A 22,978-nucleotide genomic window follows, 5' to 3' on the forward strand; every position below is an offset into this window, starting at 1 on the left:
GGTTTGTTTGGGCCCCCACACAAAAAAAGCTATTCATCTCTCCCTGTACAAACTAAACTGGCTCTACTGAGGCAAGATGTCGTCCTCATCCTCATCCTCTGATTCCTGGCCCCCTTCAGTGTGTATTTCCTCATCCTCACACATTTTCAATTCGTCCCCGCTGGACTCCACAACCACAGGTCCCTTTGTATTATCTGGAGGGCAGTGCTGTACTTGATTGAGGAATTGATAATTCATTTTTATGAACATCATTTTTTCAACGTTATGAGGAAGCAACCTCCTTCGCCGCTCACTGACCAGGTTCCCTGCTGCACTAAAAACTCTTTCCGTGTACACACTGGAGGGGGAACAACTCAGGTAAAATAGAGCCAGTTCGTACAGGGGCTTCCAAACTGCCTTTTTTTCCTGCCAGTAAGAATATTTACTGTGTGACATGTCTACTTGGATGGTGTCAGCAAAGTAATCCTCCACCATTTTTTCAATTGTGACAGCATCCAATGCAGCGACAGTAGACATGTCTGCAATGGTTGGCAGGTCCTTCAGTCCAGACCAGGGGGTAAATGTATCAATCTGCGGGTTCATCAACACCCGCGTGTTCAGCCTCTTCCGCGATTAAATTTCAAGCGGCGCTGCATTGTAAAGGGTAAACTTCCCTATACAATGCAGCGCCGCTTGAAATTTAATCGCGGAAGAGGCTGAACACGCGGGTGTTGAAGAACCCGCAGATTGATACATTTACCCCCAGATGTTCTCAGTATCCCCGCCAGCGGGTCTTCTAGGAAAACTGAGCTTTTTCCTCGCAGCCACAGGTGTTGAAGATTGGGCATCGCCCTTGGCAGACAACGTTGATGGCATTTCATCGTCTATGTCATGACTAGTGGCAGCAGCTTTAGCATTAGGAGGAAGTGGGTCTTGATCTTTCCCTACTTTATGCTCCAAATTTTTGTACTCCATTATATGCAGCACAAGAGAGCGTACCCCTAAACCACACACACTCGGCAAAGCCTTTACAAATTATCTGCGGCACAGGAGAATACCACTGGACTGGAGTTATACAGCAGTACCTAGTATTTTTAAACTAATTTTTTTATATATTTTTTTAATTATTTTTGGATCATTTTTTTATATTTTTTTTTAAGAACTTTTGGATAATTTTGAAATAACAATGCCCTTAGCAGAACAGAGCACAGGACACAGGCAGCACCACTGGACTCAGCAGGACAGAGCACAGGACTCAGCACCACTGGACTCAGCAGGACAGAGCACTGGACAAAGCACCACTGGACTCAGCAGAACAGAGCACTGGACAAAGCACAAAGCTACACTAAACTTAAAACCAGGACAGGAGCTCCCTAACTGCAACCTCTCTCACGAGTGATCGCAGCCAGAATGAAGATGGCCGCCGCTAGCGCTGAATTTATGACATCCGAGTCTCGCGAGATCCGACGCGAGACTTGGATGTCATAGCCTCGGTTTGGCTCTGTTTGGCGCCCGGAAGTTCCTGAACAGTGCCCTGGTGTCCGAGTGAGTACACCACTACTTCGGGACCAAGTCTGCTGCAAGTCTCAGACAGTCCCCTTCACCCTGGAGCTGGATGAAGCTTAACCAGGGGAAATAATCTTTCCACCCTCCCTCCCACATAAATGTTTACCAGTCCCCTAGTTTAATTCAGGAGTGCAGCATTACGGCACAGATGTAACACACTCCAAGGACAATGCCATCTTTACTTACACCATTTAACATTATGCCGTCTTATCCTCTTTTAAATGTCTACTAATGCTGCTGTCCATAGTTGTCCACTGTTGTCTTAATGAAGGACTTTGTAAATCTGCCACAAGTGCATTTGCTTTCTCCAATTCAATAAAAAAAAAAATTCACCATACTTTATGGTTCTCTAACTCCATCACATAGCATAAATCATTTGGCATCATATCTCCATCTATGCATGTATTCTTTACAAGGTTCAAAATCTGTCTTGTTAATTTCTCAGAAATTAACAATTGCATTGTCAAGACATGTTTTGGGCAACCAAACACGCATCAATGCAAGTATTATACATACAGGGCCGGTGCTAGGGTCCATGGCGCCCTAGGCATTTTTAATAAATCGCCGCCGCGCCCCACCCCCCGGAAAAATCGCCGCCCTCCTCCCTCCTCTCCTTACCTTGTCTCACCACCGCCGCCTCTCTGCTCCGTCTCCTCCCCTCCACTCACTGACACTAGTAAGTGGAGGGGAGGAGACGGAGCAGAGAGGCGGCGGTGGTGACAAAATAGCCTCTTCCCTCCCTCCCCGTCTATCTGAATGCTGTGCGGAGGCCGTGACAGGTATGGTCAGCGGTCGCCACACAGTTTTAAAGTATTTTAGAATACTGTGGCGCCCTCCAGGCACCCTCCAGAGCCCGGCGCCCTAGGCAAGTGCCTAACCTTGCCTAATGGGAGCGCCGGGCCTGTATACATACTTGCATGTGTGAGTCAGTTACACACATCAGTCACTTACACACATCTGTGGGCAGCACGGTGGCTTAGTGGTTAGCACTTCTGCCTCACAGCACTAGGGTCATGCGTTTGATTCCCAACCATGGCCTTATCTGTGTGGAGTTTGTATGTTCTCCCCATGTTTGTGTGGGTTTTCTCCAGGTGCTCCATTTTCTTCCCACACTCCTAAAACATACTAGCAAGTTGATTGGCTGCTACTAAATTGCACTTGGTCTCTCTCGGTCTGTGTGTGTGTATGTTAGAGGATTTAGATTGTAAGCTCCAATGGGGCAGGGACTGATGTGAATAAGCTCTCTGTACAGCGCTGCAGAATTAGTGGCACTATATAAATAAATAGATGATTATGTATGGGAAGGGTGACTATTGGCCTATCTGAATTGACTGTTTTATAAATTTCTTACACGTCCCTAATAGAACACATAACTATAATTTATATACATTACATATTTATATACAAGGGTCTTGGGTACCACATAAGCTGGAATAGCCTTGGGAAAGATTCAGTCTGAATCGAAACGAGTTGGCTGGAGGTTCACAAGCAGGTATCCCTTACCGTGTATTACTATTCCCGTGAGTTGCAGGCGATTCCGAGGATATTTATATACATTGCATATATTCCAGCTTATGCGGGTAAGGGTGCATTGGATGAGAGGATCTTTTACTATATGAAACATTTTGTATGTCCGTTTTATTTAATAAACTATTTTGTGTAAAAGTTAATGCACTATCAGCATTTCCTTGCATTTTCCCCGTTTAAACATCATATCCGGTGGGTCTGTATTACGAAAAACCCGGTATACCAGAAGTTAAGAAAATGATTGCGGGAGAAACATATGGATGATTTGCGGAGGTCGTAAAAAGGAAACTGATGTTGAGTGTATAAGACCGTGGATCAGCGAGGAGACAGAAGGCGTGACCACTCCCCCCTTTTTCCTTACTCAATGATTGAAGCCAAAAGAAAGGGGCGTCATCCCGAGTATGGTTCGTTGAAAGGCTTACTGAACAAACGAAGTGATCGTGGGAGAGTTATACACGCTGTTGTACTACCTACTTCTGGTGAGTACATCTCCTTAAGGGGTTTTTCATGCGGATCCGGATGGAATAGAATCGATGTATAACTATTGAAAAGAGGTTATCCACTTGGAGAAACGGCTGTTTAAAGTTATTATTATACTGGACTACTCATGTTTACATGCCCTATAAGCATTTGATTAGGCGATTACTCTGAGTACCTATATGTTATGATATTAGGCGCCATTGTTTGTGGCATTGTGTGTATATAATGTTAAAAGAATATTTAAAAATCTTTATTAATTAAAATAAATATTTATTCAAAGAATAATGCAGTTTTAAAATTATTTAAATCTATCACCATTCTGAAAGAACAGGTATTGCAGCAGTACCAGTACCGCCACAATTCTTTCTAAATAGGCTTTTCTCTCTGCATGGGAAAGTCTTCACTGGTTTAAGCCAGAGTAACTTATGGCAGAGTTATCACCAGGAGTAAACCTTTGATGTATACGGCGAAACGTAAAAAGCTCTATTACTGTCCAAAAGGGGAGATAGTCTTTTCTCTCTTTGATTAGCCCCCACATTTAGCAATAAGTCAAGTACCCAGAGTAATCCTAATTTTACACTTCTTGATTATGGCTCCATGCTTTTTACTGTTTCATTAAAGCTATGTTGAAATAAAAACTACTTTAACACTGTCCTTGTGTGGGGTGCATGGGTTTGTAATTCCATAGGTAGGTAATACACCTACACACCTGCACTTTCTTCTCTGTCCTGTCTAGCTCTTGGGTGTGGGTAAATGTGACCAGAGGGTCCCTGCACATGCGGGTTTTACAGCACATCCATTCTCTCATGTAAACTGTGGTTTCTTTAGCCACACAAAAGCTATTAATAGTAGGCAATTTGCTTATTAATAACATTTGAGCATTTGATAAGTGGGCCAAACCACTTTAACCAAATGTACTATGCACACACGTTTCCAATCAAGGAAAAACCATGAAGTCCTATTTTGTTGATGCACCTTGAAGTCACTCTGAGCCACTCATAAAAGGGTTCAGGCTGCCCTAGGCTAATACACTCATTGCGCTCTTCGCCTGTGTCCAGCTCCACTTGTCTTCTTTAAAGAATCACGGCAATCCTTGTCACTCATTTAGCTTTCATTCAAATCAGAACGGTATAGCAAACCTGAGGCATTAAAGAGCACTACTGAGGGTGAAGGTGGAGGGGGCTGTCATGTCTGCATCTGTGCTATTCATGTCTCTCCTACTCGCTTATCCTCAAGCATCCACCCAAGGAAGACCCATTGTATTCAGTCTTTACTATGGTTATACTTCAAGATTAAAATGTTTTCTTTAATATTTTCTTTTTACTTTAAAGAACTATTTCTTATATTTTAAAATTAATTTCAGTGTATAACTCTCCCTATCGCAAATTTTACCCTCCCAAATATCTTATGTGCCCCCCCACCGAAAAAAAGGCCATGTGCCATAGGCTGCAGTCTGGTCAGTCTATTGGATAATGAGGCCCTGATTATTCAATAGACTGACTAGGGCCTGAACTTACCCGAACTTAGCAGATCCGAGTACCGAGCCTTTCGCGCCCTCAGAATTCAAAATGATGCAAAATGTCCTTGTTATGTCATCGGATCTCGCTAGTATTGGATTCTATAAGTACTGCCCTCCACAGCAATCCAGCGCCATTTCACAGAGGGACACAGAATGAGTAGCACAGTTCATGGCAGACTCTAGTGCAGTTGGGCAGCATCATAGGTAGAAAAGAAAGAGGAGGGGTAGCAGTGTTCTTCAAAGTCTCTAGTAACATTCAGGAGAGCTCCATAGCTCCATTGCTAACTGTCATTGCTGAAATAGAAATAAAAGGTCTGCAGAAAAAAATTAAATTGCTAGCATGCCATTTTACACATGCAGTGGAAAGGAAAGAATGAGGCCTTCGTCTTTCTCTATGAGTGCTAGTTCTGCAACTGTCACTGAAGCATCTTCTTGTAAGGTCAGTTATGACCAAGCAAGACCTTGTCATCCAGACTCCCCCACCAAAAGTGGTGTCCAAATACTTTTACGTTTAAAAGCCGAGCTGAAAGAAACAGATTCAGAAATGACACAAATCCCTGAGGAGAGTCTATCCACGAGTGCTATGTGTAATCCTGACCTGTCTGATAGTGTACCCATAAAGAAGGCCCCTTTTAGCATTTCTGCAGATGTGTGCATGAACAGCCCAAGTGTAGCCGGTGATACACAAATTGAAGATGCCCCTTGGAATTAGCGTAGCCGGTGATACAGGAGGAGGGGGATATTTGTGTAGCTGACGACGGCGCTAATGAGGATGTTGATGAGGATGATGTTGTTTGTGTAAGTCCTGCCCCAGTGGAAACAGTTCTTGCATGTGATAAGAAGAAGGCCATTGTTATGCCTGGTCATAAGACCAAAAAATTCACCTCTAATGTGTGGAATTATTTTTACCCTGACAACAGTTGTCTAGCCATTTGTAGCGTTTGTAAAGCCACAGTAATGTAAGCATGGATGTCTAAATAGACGTGTATATGTATTACCTTCCACTTTGCTACTGTTTCATCAGTATTGCACAAAGTGTTTGTAATCCGCACCGTACATCAAAGGTACCTAACCATATTAAATTAAATTTTGGGGAATTGGGGCTGATTCGAAGCTCAGTAATGAACTTGCTTTTTGCTGTGAATTACAATGGCTCTTTTAGTGCATTGTCCTTCCCCCTGGATTGGTATGGGTCTGATAAAAGCATGCATCCCCAGGGGAAGGGGGGGGTCAGCGCTCGTCACCATGTATTAGCTCTAGAATTACCCCAGTTATGGGTGGAGCGATCAAATGAACCATAACTGATTTCATGATCCAAGGACAATTCCATCTTGCACCACTTTTCATTTCTGCCACTGCTGTGTGGCAATGTTTCCTAGATGTGCTATGAACTGCCTTGTTTTTGCTCTGTCGCTTAGCATCTAGCCAGGTCACTACAGTCTTTGTTTGAAAGTATATGAAAATAATATTGTGAACTGTGAGGTGTTCAAAATTGACTGCAAATGATTCAAAATTAGTGTAATTGAGGTTAATAATAATGTAGGGGGGGGGAGCAAATATATGTGATTTTAGCCAAAAAATAGGGATTTTAGAAAAAAAATTGTGATCCAAAACATACAAGGCTGGTTTTGCCAAAACCAAAACCAAAGCACAAAGTTAATCCTGATCCAAAACCATAACCAAAACCAAAACACGGGGGTCAGTGAACATCTCTATATAGAACTTATTAACAGAAGTCCAAGAGAATAAAAGTCTGTCTAGGTCACCTGCTTCTCCTTTGAAAGCCAACCACAGCCTTGCTTATTTCTACAAAGAAAGAGAGGGTATCTGAACATCATGACAAAGTGAAGTGCATTATATATTGCCGTCTAAATCCTGGTCCCAGACATTGAACTTTCCTGCAATCCAATCTTTTGTTTTCTAATTGAGAAAAACTCAGGTACTCCACTGCTACAAAAATTCTGGTAATGCCAGTTTGTTTAAGAATGTTAAAACATAATTGGCATCCACCCTAATACCCTATCCAAGGTAGTAAAGTAGATACAGTACATCAGCAAGTCAAATACACTATGCTAGTGTCTATCCAAGTAAAATTAAATGAAAAGCGTTGCATAGGTTATAAATTTATTGTTAGGTGAATTCCGGTTGACAAGTATGTGTACAACAACCAAATATTAGCTGAAACTATCTTTAATTAAATGTTTTAGAACAGATCATGACTGTCTCACTATAGACATATATAGGCAGAGGTTATACACAGCTACTTGATAAGTTTCTAGAACCGGGCTAGTAGAGGTCTTTACCTTTAGCAACAGCCTTTCCATAGAACTAGGTGTCTTCGGAGGTACTCGCAGGTAGGTCGAGTTACAGGCCAAAGGTCAGGGCAGGTATCAAACATGGAAAAACCAAAAAAGAGGCGGAGGTCAAAAGGTTACAGGGTGTACAAGCAGGCTTCAGAAAACAAGCCAAGGTCACAACAGGAAACAGGTCACAGATAGCTAGCATTCTCAGGAGCAAATAGCAGGTCAGCAAAACGTGCAGCACACAGAACACTATAACCGGCAGGGAGTCTAAGCTCTACCTGCCTTATATACAGAAAGTACCCAATCATACTTTGTGGCTAAGTTGTGTAGCAAGGTAGTATTCGTGTAGTAACGGAAGTCCCAGTCATCCTGCCCCCTTGGGTTTGGAAAGTATTGACTTACTTAGTACGGGTTACCAGCCCCCCAAATAAACTCCCATTCAATTTTTATTGCAATCTAGTCAGATAGGTAACAGTTTTTCTGTCATGGGGTAAGATTGTCTGTGAGGCAGATAACATGGGGCTGCCTAATTAATATTTATGACACTTTTTTGCCCAGGAGGCTAAAACGGTGATTAATTATACTAATTGCGCACGCGCCCAGCTTCCTTTTAGATGGGACGTGGCATCCCGGAAATTGCCTAAGTGAAAGCCGGTACGAGAAACTGGAAGTGACATCTTGTTTGCGATCTGAACGGAAGATGTGAGAGCTGCCACGGCTTGTTATAGGCAGTGACTGTTATTAAAGTAATTCTATCATTTTCAAATAAGCATTGCCCAAGCGATTGTATTGTGTTTCCAACGCACAAAGTAATTTATTTTAGCAGATGTAAAAAGTTAACAGTTCAATATTTTGATTATAATATAATACAGTACAGTACAGCCAATACCAAAGATACATACATACCGCTGCGTTCGCATGCGCTTCGCTGCTCTCTCACGGGTACCAGTGTACAGTAGTTCACTCTTGAATACTGTGGTCAGAGAATGACTGAAGCTAGTGGGAGCGCAGCTATGATTATATACATTCAGTGTTAGAGAGAACAATGCAGATGACGTGGCTTGCTTCTATAGGTCCAGACTTCAGGTGGGTCCAGGGTAAACAGGTCATAGGCTAGTTCAAACTAAATAATCCAAAGGTGGGGGTCATCTCTCCAGGGGATGTGCTCCAATCTTCCCGCCAAGACTCCAGTTTCAACTAGTCCATTAGAATTTTATCATTAAAGGTTTATTCCCTAACATCAATAACTAGAGTATGCAATGTGCGATCTCTTCGCTGAATGAACCGGATAGCTGCTAATGAATAGGGGATTAAAATGATATCAGACATGATCCATTTCCTATAACCTGAACCTAAAATAACACTGAAGCGTACATATAATCATAATATATACTAATAATAAACTAAATACTATCTGCTTATAAATCACTGTATAACGGAACCAATATGAATAATATAAATAACGAAGTGTTTGAGTGCGTGTGCGTGCGTGCGCATTTTACCGTGCGATCGCACCATGCGATGTGTTACGTGGCGTACTGATCGCAATCGTACGGCAAAACAATATTAACCAATATACTTTCGTTCATCCAATTATACGACTTCGACACTGAAAATCTGATAAAGTGTGGATTTGCAAAAAGAAAGTCAACACATGAGGTTTACAGTCAATCACATATTAAGCTCAGACAGAAGATAAATTATTACATTACATGCACCACAAGCATTGTACCCTCCCAATATATTTTTTTGTTAACTGTTTATTTTAAAACCGCATTAACAATTTACATGAGTTTACAAGCATACGTTCAATTCAACAGCATGGTGCACTTGGCACAAGAGTTCATACAGTTATCGTAGATTAACATAACTTGCTTCAGAAATGTGGTAGTCAGGTGGGAATAACAGAGAAAAGAAGAGGACAGGCTCATGTGCAGAAGATAAATGAAACAATTAGGATGGAGCAGTGGTTATATGTTTTACTGGGGTAGAGGAGTCGAGGAGTAGAGGGAAGTGATATACACGGGGGTAGGTTTGGAGAGGGGGAGGATGGGTGTTTCATTCATGTAATCCCGGGTACTGGGAGGTGATGTGTGTGGATCCACGGCGTTCACACCTCCTGGTTTTTGGGCACGGTATCACTCAGAAGGGCGGTCATATATTCCATGAAGGAAATAAACCAAATGCGATTAAGTAGTTCTGCTTTCGAGGGTGATGTGAGTGGTTTCCATGCAGATGCAATGAGCCATGTAGACGCCTGACATATATGTGCTGTTAACCATTTGGCGGCCTTGTCGATCCCAGGGATGGGTTGGTTAAGCAATATCTGTACAGGTATTTTGGGGACTCTAATACCAGTTGCCTGGTGAGCTATATCTAGGGTGAGATCCCGAAAGGTCTCTATAATAGGGCATTCCCACCAAATGTGCAAGGAAGTGCCTCAGCTTCACAAAGACGCCAATATCAGTCAGATACTGATGGGTATATGCAATGAAGTTTTTCTGGAACCAGGTACCAATGTGCATATATTTGGTAACAATTTTCCTGTACACCCGCATTGATGGAGACCTTAGACATTCGTGCGCAGATGATGGACCACTCCTCGCTGGCCAGTGATTTCCCAAGGTAACGCTGGGAACTGCTTCTTGGTGAGGCTCAAGTATTTGGTCAGATGTTGCGGTAAGCATGCAATCCAAAATTGATATGTTGCCTCTACGACCAGCAGAGTTTATGCATTTTCGTTCAAATGAGCAGAATATGCAGAGTCGTGTAGATCGGGATTGGGATTGTATAAAATATCGAATTTGTATGTATTGGAATTGTGTGGCGGGAGGAGGGGGGATGGCATTTTTTCTGTATTTCTTTGTTTGATATATGAGCTGTTTCCCCCATAACGTGTAGGAAGCAGTCAATCTTGTGCAATCTCCACCAGCGGGAGACTTAATCTAACCAACCTGGTGGAAACAGTGGATGAATCCAGATGGGTGTCAGGGGAGATGGGTAGGGGGCTAACGTGTGACGTTTGTTGGCCAGGTCCCATGTGATTAATGTGAAGGAGATAGAGGGTCATGTGTATGCCGAGGTGGATCTGCAAGTTTTGGGGAGCCATGGTAGGTGGTGCACAGGTGCATCTGAAGTCAACGCGTTTTCTATGTCTACCCACTTCTTAAGTCCCAGGTTGAGGTTCCATGAGATGATGTGGCTAAGTTGTGTAGCAAGGTAGTATTCGTGTAGTAATGGGAGTTCCAGGCCTTCCTCCTCCTTGGGTTTGGAAAGTAGTGACTTACTCAGTCTGGGTTTCCTGTCCCCCCAAATAAACTCCTATTCAATTTTCATTGCAATCTAATCAGACAGGTAACAGTTTTTCTGTCATGTAAAAAGATTATCTGTGAGGCAGATTACATGGCCAAATAGATATCATGTAATCCCAGCCATCCTCTCGCACAACAAGCCACTATGCACTAAAGCACAGATTTTCACATTTTTTCTTCTAAGCCAATGCTAACCAGTTTTTAAATTTGTGACTGAAACTTCCCAGTCCACAGCTTCTATGTTCCTTAATACCTCTTCCCACAGGCCATGAGCTCTTATATGCTGACTGCAGATAAAAGTGCCTAATGATTGGTCTCTGTGTCATCTAAGAGATCACAGTTGTATCACATGATAGTTCATAATGGCTCTTGTCTAGGGCCCAGTGGCTCCCTTGAGGCTGCTCACCCACCTTCTGCCACCAGCATTGTTTTTTTATTTAATATTCTACTGAGGCCCTCTCTAATTTGTCTAGACTTTCTGGAACTATTGGGAGTGGCACTGTCCTGTTGTAATAATAAGCTGCCTTTCTTCGCCCTGCCTATCCACTCCACTCCTCTCCTCTCTTTCTAATTCCACTACTCTTTTCTGCCTTTAGCTCTGAGTTCACAGTCAGAAAGCAATGCTTATTCACATAGTGTGCAATCTAACAAGAAAAACAATTTACTTTGCCTAACACATTCACACAAACATACACAGTAACCTCAATGCTGTTGGCTGCATATATTACAGTGTTAGCAGATCACATTCCTGCCTGAAGAAACTAACCATTTAGATACCTCTACAAGTATAGTAATAGTTTACTTTATTCCCAGCATTTCCCAGGCTGTTAGTCTGTTTGGTGTAGGAAAAAAAAGAAATGGAAGTTGCTCAAATCAAACACAGAAGCCTCCAAATAGCAATCCAATGTCAGCACTCCCCCTCAGCTACTTGCACCAACATGCCTCTCAGACAAATAAAGAAATGGAAGTTGCTCAAATCAATTTATAGGCTATAGCAGGTGCATAAAAGGGTGGGGTTATCCTAAAAGGAACAAACACAGAGAGATCCCCCAGCACATTTCTTTATTTCTCTGAGAGGCATGTTGGTATTAGTAGCTCATATGTATGGCCCAAATATATGGGACTCTCATTGTTTAGAGTTAGGACCACCCTATTAGCAAAAGCGCCGTGGAGAGGCGGGTGGCTTTAACATACATTTGCAAATGTGTGCAACTAAGACTTTTGCATTTTTATCTACAGTAGAAATAGCAGATCTGTTGCTGGCAATAGCAGTGAGCTGGGGGTTCTCTCTGTGTTTGTTTGGTGTAAGCAGCCTGATTCTGTATTGCCCATGCTTATAGTCTAATTGCTACTAGAAATGTTCACTGACCCCCGTGTTTTGTCTTTGGTTTTGGATCTGTATTAACTTCGTGTTTTGGTTTTGGGTTTGGAAAAACCACCCTCGCGTGTTTTGGTTTTGGTTCTTTTTTTTTTTTCAAAAAATTGCTAAAAATCATCTTTTTTGTTCCTACATTATTATTACCCTCATTAACACTAATTTCCAGCCATTTCCAGCAAATTTTGACCACCTCCCAGGTCACAATATTATTTTCATACAATTTCAGCCAAAGACTGTTGCGAGCTGGCTGGATGCTAAGCGACAGAGCAACGACACAAACACACAGCAGTTAATAGCACATCTAGAAAACATTTCCACACAGTAGTGGCAGAAAATAAAACTGGTACAAGATGGAATTGTCCTTGGGATCTCACACCCACCCATATGTTAAATTTTTTTAACTAACTCATGCAGAAACAGGACAAGTAGCAGGTACAGTTTAACAAAGCAAGCACTTCAGCGACAAGGAGTGCCACTTTTGTATCTGAAGTGCTTGATTTGTTTGGGCCCCCGCAAAACAAGCTAACAAAGGGCTTAAGGCAACTAAGCTAACAGTGCTGTCAATGAACTGTAAGACTGCAGCACGAGGCTGGTTAGAGCAATGGTACAAAAAAACAGCAGTTTATATCAAATCAAGTAAACATTGCCAGTGCCACACAGCAGTGTCAGGAAAGAAAAGTGGTGCAGGATTGTCCTTGGGCCCTCCCACCCACCTCTATGTTGGATGTTAAAAAGGACATGCGCAGTTTAACAAGCTTAGCAGTTCAGTCACAAGGAGTGCCACTTTTGTGACTAAACTGCTTGGTTTGTTTGGACCCCCACAAAGCAAGCTAATAATGGGCTTAAGGCAGGTAAGCTAACAGTGCTGTCAATGAACTCTACAGTGGCAAGATGTTGTTGTCATCATCCTCATCCGGTGTGTACATCATCCTCACACAACATTAATTAATTCATCAATCCACCATTACAGAAGTCTTTGATGTAGTTGGCGGTAAAGGCCTTCCTCATGGAATTTGTAATTCATTTTGATGAACATCATATTTTCCACATTTTTAGGTAGCCTCCTACGCAGATCGCTGACAAGGTTCTGAAAACTCTCTCCTCCGAGTACACACTGGAGGGTTGGCAGCTTAGGAATTGCAAAGCGAGTTTGTACATGGGTCTCCAAATTGCCTTTTTTTCCTCCCAGTATGTAAATGGCTGATGTGTCTATTTCTATGCTGTCGTTAAAATAATCCTCCACCATTCTTTGGATGCTGATAGTAGGATCAGGTGGAGTTACGGCAGAGGTGCCACGATTTTTGCACAATTCTTTTACACTAGACTAGATGTCAAAATGTTGTGCTGAGTCATCTGCATCATCCCTGGGTCTCTTGGAAAAGCTTAGTTTTTTCCTAGCAGCAGTAGCCTGAGACCCTGAAGGTGGAGACGCCGCTGTGTACCACTTCAGCTGTCAACTTGCTCACCAGGAGCTCATTGTATCTCTTGTGATGTCGGTCAGTTGGAAATAAAGAGAAGACATAGGGCCTGATTCATTAAGGATCTTAACTGAAGAAGCTTCTTATTTCAGTCTCCTGGACAAAACCATGTTACAATGCAAGGGGTGCAACTTAGCATTCTGTTTTGCACATAAGTTAAATACTGACTGTTTTTTCATGTAGCACACAAATATCAACTTTAAATTTCAGTGTACAAATAAGCCATCAAGTATTTGTGTGCTACATGAAAAAACAGTCAATATTTAACTTATGTGCAAAACAGAATGCTAATTTGCACCCCTTGCATTGTAACATGGTTTTGTCCAGGAGACTGAAATAAGAAGTTTCTTCAGTTAAGATCCTTAATGAATCAGGCCCTAAGTTATTAAACCTAGGATTAAGCACAGTCGCCAAAATGTAGTGATCTGATTTCAAGATTATGATACCTCTTGGATCTTGAAGAAGTGAATAAAGTACTTTATCTACAAGTCCGACATACGTGCGGAAATGCTTTGTTGCATCAACTCCTTCAATTTCTCAAGCTGCTTTTCCAAAAGTCTAATTAAGGGAATTACTTGTCTCAAGCTAACAGTGTCTGAACTCATTTCACAATTGACTATTTTGAATGGTTTCAGCACCTTGCACAAAACGGAAAGCATTAAAATACATTTCCCCTCCTTTTGCAATGTCATGGCTTGTGGCGTAAGTGTAGATGGCTTTTCGCTGTTCCTCCATATTCACAAGCATATTAAGTGTGAAGTTCCACCTTGTTACCACCTCTTGCTTCACATTGTGCCAGGGCAAATAAAAATTGTTCCTGTAGCAGCTGCAATCTCCTACATGCTGTTGCAGAAGGCCAGAAATGTCCCGAAATTATTCGGGCCACAGACAGCATCTCCTGAACGACCCTGTCATTTTTCAAAAAGCTCTGCACTACCATGTTGATTGTGTGAGCAAAACAAGGAATGTGATGGAATTCACCCAGCTGTAATGCTCTCACAATATTGGTGGTGTCATCAGAATTGACATATCCTGAGGAGAGTCAAAACGAGATAAGCCATGTTGCAATGACATCCCTTAATTTTTCAATGGTATACCTCTTAGGGAAGCCTGTGATGCACAGAGTTTCCCTTTACAAGGCAGCGCCACTTTAAATTTAAGCGCTGAAGATGCCGAACTCGCGGGTGTTGAAGAACCCGGAGCTTCATACATTTACCCCCTGGTGTTGTTGGGTACATGCTGCTGCTGTTCCTGCTGCTGAAGGTGATTCCCCAACCCATTGGGCTGTCACACTCATATCATCTTTAGTTTGCTCCAGTTCTGCTTGTGCAATATCTGTGATTAAGTGTACAGTGGTTAGAATGGCATTTTGTAGCGCAATAATTAAATTTTTTTAAAACCTTGTGAGGAATTGTTTTTCTACTAAAATTGTGTCATGATGGAATTTGGTAACCGGGACACAGAACCTCAATTAACTGTATAAAGCCAGCTGAATTAATTGTGGACACTGGGCGCAGATCTAATACTAGCATAGTTGCCATGGCGTCAGTGATCCGCTTTGCAACTGGGTGACAGCTTTTATACTTGCCTCCTCTGGCAATGGATTGTTAAACAGTCAATTGTTGTAAACTACTAGTAGTCTTCTTCTTGGTCTGCTTCAGGGATGAAGATCCACTCCCTGCAACAGCAGCAGCAGCGTGCCTAATGGTCAAGAATTCTTCAGAGTGATCCTGGATAGTGGAGGAGTCATCTGGCCTTAGCAACTTCGATGCAGGACTAACTATGCTCACTACTGAGGATATTGATGAGGAAGGTGTTGTCGGTGTAGATTGAAGGTGCTGAGAGAAGAGAACTAGCTGATGCTGGACTGCTTGTTGTTATTTTTTTAGCATAAGATTCAGATTTTCCCAACAGCTTTCCATGAACTCGATTCAATTGGCGTAACATGGATGACATTCCTAGATGGTTAAGATCCCTACCTCTAGTGACTGTGCCTTTCCAAATGCTACAAATGGCCAGACCACTGTGGATAGGATTTGGGTAAAAATAATTCCACACAGAAGAGGTGGATTTTGTGGTCATGCCAGGCATGACAATGGCATGCTTCTTATCACGTGCAAGAACTGCATCCACTGGTGCAGGACTTACACAAGAAACATCATCCTCATCAACATCCTCAATAGCGCTGTCGTCAGCAACACAAATATCCCCCTTGTCCTGTATCACCGGCTACGCTAAGATGCATAACGCTAGCAACCTATTTGAAAACTAATGGATGTCATTGCAACATGGCTGTCACTCACCGGACTGTTAGTGCCTCTAGTTTGGGACATGGGTCTCTCTCGCTCCTGCCGGCGCCTCTCCTGAGCCGCGGCCATCCGCCATCTTGACTAAGATTGCGCATGTGCAGAAACCCTGAACTGTTAAAACCTCGCCTCTAGTCTCATTGGTTAATTAATCACCTCTCAGTACTTAAGGCACCTGTTGCCCTATTACCTTTGCCTGTTGTTGGTTCTCATTCCCTTAAGACTCTGAGGTGTTTCCTGTTTCTGCTCGTGTTATCCATTTGCTGTGGACAAGTCTCCTCTTCACATCAGTGGTAGAACTCACCCGCTACAGACTACTCTCGCTACCTCCGTTACATGCCTGCACCTGGACAAGTCTCCTCTTCACATCAGTAGTAGAACTTACCCGCTGTAGACTACTCTCTCGCTACTCCATTACATGCCTGCACCTGGACAAGTCTCCTCTTCACATCAGTAGAACTTACCCGCTGCAGACTACTCTCGCTACTCTGTTACATGCCTGCACCTGGACAAGTCTCCTCTTCACATCAGTAGTAGAACTTACCCGCTGCAGACTACTCTCACTACTCCGTGATATGCCTGCACCTGCACAAGTCTCCTCTATACTTCGAATATATAGGTGTATAGGAACACTCCTGAATATGAATGTTCAGGTGTATTCTCCAGCATTCAAATTTAGACAGATTGTGCCATTGTCTCTTACCTGTTCTTGCTCTTCTCTCTTGCAACTTTGTTATCCTCTCGCTGGCTTCTGGAAAGTTGGCATCCTGTTTTGAAAATGCAAAAGTGTATTATAATGCAAACCCTGAATGATTAGGCCCTTTAGTTAAAACAAAACACTCCATTATGGCCAGCTAAAAGTACCCCATTGGACAGGCATATATAAGCAATATCTGAATATTTGTTGTCAATCAAATACAAACCTCTACCAGCCCCATCTCACTAATATTTAGTATTCTAGTGATTGCTGAGACCACCCATGTGACCACCACACAATCATGAGATTCTGCCCCCCAAAGCTGCTGTATTTTTTAAATACCCCCTGCAGCCATTTTCCTTAACCACAACCCCCCCCCCACAGCCATTTTCCTTAGCCCCTGCTGCAGCCATTTTCTTTACCTCCCATCCTGCATCCATCCCCCTTGCAGCTATTTTCCTTACCTCCACTCTGCTAGCTAGCTATCCCCCCCCCGTCACATCAAATCTCCCCCAGTCACATATATCAGCCCCCTTCCTCTGCCCTCCTTCATACATATCAACCTCTCTCCCTCCCTATAGATTTTCATGGCAGCCCCCCCCCCTCCCACGCTATAGATTTGTATGACAGTCCCCCTCTCCCTCCCTATAGATATGCAGGGTAGTCCCCCCTCCCTATAGATATGCAGGGTAGTTCCCCCCCCTCTCTATAGATATGCAGGGCAGTTCCCCCCCCCTCCCTATAGATATGCAGGGCAGTTCCCCCCCCCCTCCCTATAGATTTGCAGGGCAGTTCCCCCCCCTCCCTATAGATATGCAGGGCAGTTCCCCCCCCTCCCTATAGATATGCAGGGCAGTTCCCCTCCCCCCCCCCTATAGATATGCAGGGCAGTTCCCCCCCCCCCTCCCTATTGATATGCAGGGCAGTTCCCCCCCCCTCCCTATAGATATGCAGGGCAGTTCCCCCCCTCCCTATAGATATGCAGGGCAGTTCCCCCCCTCCTTATAGATATGCAGGGCAGTCCCCCCCTCCCTATAGATATGCAGGGCAGTTCCCCCCCCCCTCCCTATAGATATGCAGGGCAGTTCCCCCCCCTCCCTATAGATATGCAGGGCAGTTCCCCCCTTCAATTACCTGTAGTTGTGCCAGCGTCGCTCCTCTCCTCAGATCAGCAGATAGGAAGTGAAGATGTCCTGCTTCCTGTCTGCTGCACAGCAACAGGCAGCCTGGCGATTGGTTGTGTGTTGCTAACCACTGACCACCATTGCTTTTGATTGTCGAGCCCTCCACCCCCCCGCGGCGACCCCCCCCCCCCTCCCCCACCCCGAACAAAAAATGAATGAAGAAAAAAAAAAAAAAAAAAAAATTTTTTTAAAAAAAAATACCCACAGGGCAGCGCCCCCCGGGACCCAGCGCCCCAGGCTGCAGCTTGGTCAGCCTAGTGGTTGATCAGGCCCTGTTCACATCAGTGGTGCAACTTGCCAATTGCAGACCACTCACGTTATCCGGTTACATGCCTGCGCTAGGACAAGGCTTCTCTACACATCAGTGGTAAAACTTGTCAATCGCAGACCACTCATGCTACCCCATTATATGCCTGCACCTGGACAAGTCTTCTCTTCTCATTAGTGATTTAAACTGCCAACTGCGGACCACTCACGATATTCCGTTACATACCTGCGCTGGAAAAGTCTTCTCTACATATCTGTGGTGAAACCTACCAGCTGTAGACCACTCATGTCTCCTTGTGATATAGCTACTATTCAGTGTGGTACCTATGAGCTGGACTAAAGTCTACAAGTGCATCTGTATTATAGCTGCAAGTCGCTGACTCTTCTACTGCATTGTTGATTGGTCTTTGCCTAATGTTATCCAGTTATCAAGTACTGGCCTGCTATATGCTACCTGCGTGCTAAGGCACTTGGACTCTTTCCTCATTGTATCCTGCTTACTAATCTGCTGTACCATCACAGTTCCTCGGTGCCAAGACTCAGCATTTATACTATTGACATTCCTTTCCTCTATTCTATTATATGGTTCCACTGATTCACCACACTACCCAGAGGTCCGCACCTCTGGTAAGTGTAGGTACACCTGGTGAATTCTGGGGAAAACTCCTAGTGCCCGTGACAATGGCATATCCCGCTTGGAATCTCCTGAGGATATGTCATTTCTAATAACACCACCAATATTGTTAGAGCATTACAGCAAGGAGAATTCCAACATGTTCATGGTTTTGCTCACACAGTCAACTTGGTGGTTCAGAGCTTTTTAAAAAATGATAGTGACATGCAGGAGTTGCTGTCTGTGACCTTAAATATTTTGGGTCATTTTTGGCATTCTGCAACAGCATATAGGAGATTCCAGCAGCTGTAAGACGAATATAATTTGAGGGTGGAATATACTTAAGTCCAGCGCAGTACAGAATACTTTACGTGTTGTGCTACAAATCTCCGTCAGACTGATATTTTCCTAGATTATTACTATTTGCTATGGGTAGAAAACATATTAGGGAATTACTTCCTATATGTATTATGGCTCCTTCAATCAGCTGTGTTTCTACAATAAGTGCCCTTCCCATTTTCTAAAATTCCCAAAGCAAAGCTACTAGGAGAATATAGGTTTGATGACTTACTGCATAACATAATAAAGGTAGGTATCCTGCTGAAGGGATCACACAGCTTTAATAGTTGGGGGAGAGAAGGATTTAATGGAAAGCTTGTACTTCAACTTTTCGTTAACACCTCCTGACATTTCTTGACTTTGCAATCTATCTCTTCTTGAAAATTCTGTACCAACAAATGGTAGGAGCTGCTGCAATTGGACATGCGTAGCAGCTATGATTTGGGCCATTTTAGTCTATGCAACAGTAAAACCACTATAAAAATGTAGAGAGAAGTGACTGTATCGCTTCTCTAATGTGGCAATGTGGCACTTCTCTAATGCGGAGGGGCGGGGGGGGGGGGGTTTAGGCAACTGGAAACACCCTCTCCGTATGTGCCTGTCAGGCTTGAGAAAACATCACAGAGAGCCTGACACAGCTAAAACTTACATACCAAGTTAGGCTGTACAGTGTAATTTAGCTGTATGCTATGTTTCTTGCTTTTTGGAACTTCCCTCTAGAATGACCCACCCTGTGTTCCACGCCAGTATCCCGGTAAAGCGACTAGAGAAGGAAAAACACTCACACCACCTGATCTGTCTCAGGGCACAGTGGACAGACCAGTCATTTCTTTTGCAACATATATATATATATATATATATATATATATATATATATATATATATATATATATATATATATATATATAGATAATATATATATATAAATATATATGCTGGGTGACCCTAGATATATATATATATTACTAGGGTCACCTAGTATTGAAAACGAGGCAAAACATCATCGTTGCGTCATCAGATCTCGGGATTTTTGGATTCTATAAGTACCGCCCTCCACGGCGATTCAGCGCCATTTCACAGAGGGACACAGAAGGGGTAGCATAGTTCTTCGTAGTTTGTAGAGCAGTTGGGCAGTGTCATAGGTAGAATAGAAAGAGAAATCATGCCAACACTTTTTATTGACACTAACTATAGCATATATATTTTATATATATATATCAAGGAAGAAGTTTGTTTGTTTGTTGACGAATATCTTCCACAGCTATCAAGGTAAAGCTGCCAAATATGACAGTTACTTAGTATCAAAATAGTAACCTATTAGACCACATAATGACAAAGCGAAAAAGCAAGAGAACAATAAATATTGAAATAATTGTTTTTGGGTTGTTCTTCAAAGTCTACAGTGACATTCATGAGAGCTCCATTGCTAATTGTCATTGCTGAAATAGAATTAATAGGTCTAGCAGGCTTGGTCTTCTAAATTTGCAGTCCCGTAATGAACAGTTTTATACAGGTGTCACACAAAGAGGAGAGCTCCATTGCTCCATTGCTAATTGTCATTGCTGAAATACAAATGCAATGGCTGGCAGGCTTGGTTTAAATCTGCAGTCACATTGTATCGTGTTATATAGGTAACACAGAAAGAGGAGCGCTCCATTGCTAATTGTCATTGCTGAAATAGAAATACTATGGCTGGCAGGTTTGGTCTTCTGAATTTGCAGTCAAATTGTATTGTGTTATATAGGTTTACACACAAAGAGGAGAGCTCCATTGCTCCAAAACTAATTGTCATTGCTGAAATACAAATACTAGTGCTGGCAGGGTTGGTGAATATCTATACTCAAATTGTACGGTGTTATATAGATAACACACAAAGAGAAGAGCTCCATTGCTCCATTGCTAATTGTCGTTTCTGAAATACAAATACTAGGGCTGGCAAGCTTGGTTTAAATCTGCAGTCAAATTGTATGGTGTTATATAGGTTACACACAAAGAGGAGAGCTGCATTGCTTCATTGCTAACTGTCGTTTCTGAAATACAAATACCAGGGCTGGCAGGCTTGGTGTAAATCTGCAGTCAAATTGTTTGGTGTTATATAGGTTACGCACAAAGAAGAGAGCTCCATTGCTTCATTGCTAATTGTCATTGCTGAAATACAAATAATAGGGCTGGTAGGCTTGGTCTTCTGAATTTGCAGTCAAATTGTGCGGTGTTATATAGGTTACACACAAAAAGGAGAGCTCCATTGCTCCATTGCTAATTGTCATTGCTGAAATAGAAATACTAGGGCTGGCAGGCTTGGTCTTCTAAATTTGCAGTCAAAGTGTACGGTGTTGTCAAAATGGATTCATAGCAGTACACAGAAGAGCAGGAGCACCAAGCAGCTGCTGGCACCAGTCATTATGATAGTATTCCCTATATGTCATCTGCTAAAGCCTATTTTAAAGTGCATAGTGTTTTTTTTAAGTCAGGGAAAGAAAAATGTAAAAAAACACCTTTCACCTTGGTCAAGAAAAAAAGATCTGTAACTATCAACATCCAAAGAATGGTGGAGGATTATTTTTTATTTCTTTTAAGGGTATAAAGACAACGGTTTTATTAAAAAAGAACAACATTGCTTGCAGAAGTAATGTAAGTATGGATGGCTAAATAGACGTGTATTTGTATTACCTTCCACTTTGCTGCAGTTTCATCAAGTTTTTGTAATCTGCACTTTACATCAAAGGTACCTAACTATATTATAATTTTGTGGGAATTGGGGCTGATTCGAAGCTCAATGATGAACTTGCTTTTTGCTGAGAATTAAAATGGCTCTTTTTAGTGCATTGTCTGGCACCCTGGATTGGTCTGTGGCTGATGAAAGCACGTATCCCAGGGGGTCAGCACAAGTTGTCATGTATTAGCTGTAGACTTACCCCAGTTATCCAAGAAACTGGTGGAGCCATCAAATGAACCATAAGTGGTTTCATGATTCAAGGACAATTCCATCTTGCACCACTTTTCTTTTCTGCCACTGCTGTGTGCCAGTGTTTCCTAGATGTGCTAGAAACTGCCGTGTGTTTGAGTCATTGCTCTGTCGATATAATGACGAAGAAAAATGTTTGAATAATTTTCTGGGCTTGCAAAAAAATTATTTTTCAACTCAAACATGTAAGCATTCATATACAATGGGGCAACCAAGGACAGCATTGACGTTCCTGACATCTGTTTATAAAAATTATTGCATCCTAATACGATCCAATAGAAAATTTCTAAAATGACATAATTGGCCTACCTAGGGGGTAGTTCCTTTGAATTTTTGGAAATGTATAACTATATCTGGCAATCTTAAGAAAAAGGACCAATAATAAATCAGCCTCATCTTTAGTGATATATTTGTTGGGGACACCAAGTTGAATCAAAGTTTCTAATTGTTTCTTGATGCCAAGAATAGGGTAACCTAATAGAACTTAATAGAAATTAGGTTATTTCTGAAAAGCTGTCTTAAAATTTCTGGCATTTAGTCCTCAATCCCGTGCCACTATTGCACCACCTTTATACACTGGGCATATCATGATATTTTGCAGTTTTGTAAGGTGCTTAATTGCAATGTGTTCTTCAAAGGACATTACACCGATCAGCCACAACATTAAAACCAAGCCTAATATTGTGTAGGTCCTCATCGTGCCACCACGACAGCTTTGTTTCAGCGAGGCATGGACTACACAAAACCTCTGAAAGGTATACTGTGTGAGGTGGAGCCTCCATGGCTTGGACTTTTTTTGTCCAGCGCATCCATAGCCCTTCTGCTCCACGGGAGGTTTCTGTCCTTCCAGAGCTCGCCTTAGGATTGATTGGATTGAAATCTGGGGAGTTTGGTGGTCAAGTCACCACATTGGACTCTTTTCATGTTCTTAAAACCATTCCTGACAAATTGTTGCAGTGTGGCAGGGCGCATTATCCTGCTGAAAGAGGCCACTGCCTTCAGGGAATACCGTTGACAAGAAGGGGTGAACTTGTTCAGCAACAATGTTTAGGTAGGTGGTACGTGT

This window comes from Mixophyes fleayi, chromosome 2, assembly GCF_038048845.1.
Source record: "Mixophyes fleayi isolate aMixFle1 chromosome 2, aMixFle1.hap1, whole genome shotgun sequence".
Lineage (NCBI taxonomy): Eukaryota > Metazoa > Chordata > Amphibia > Anura > Limnodynastidae > Mixophyes > Mixophyes fleayi.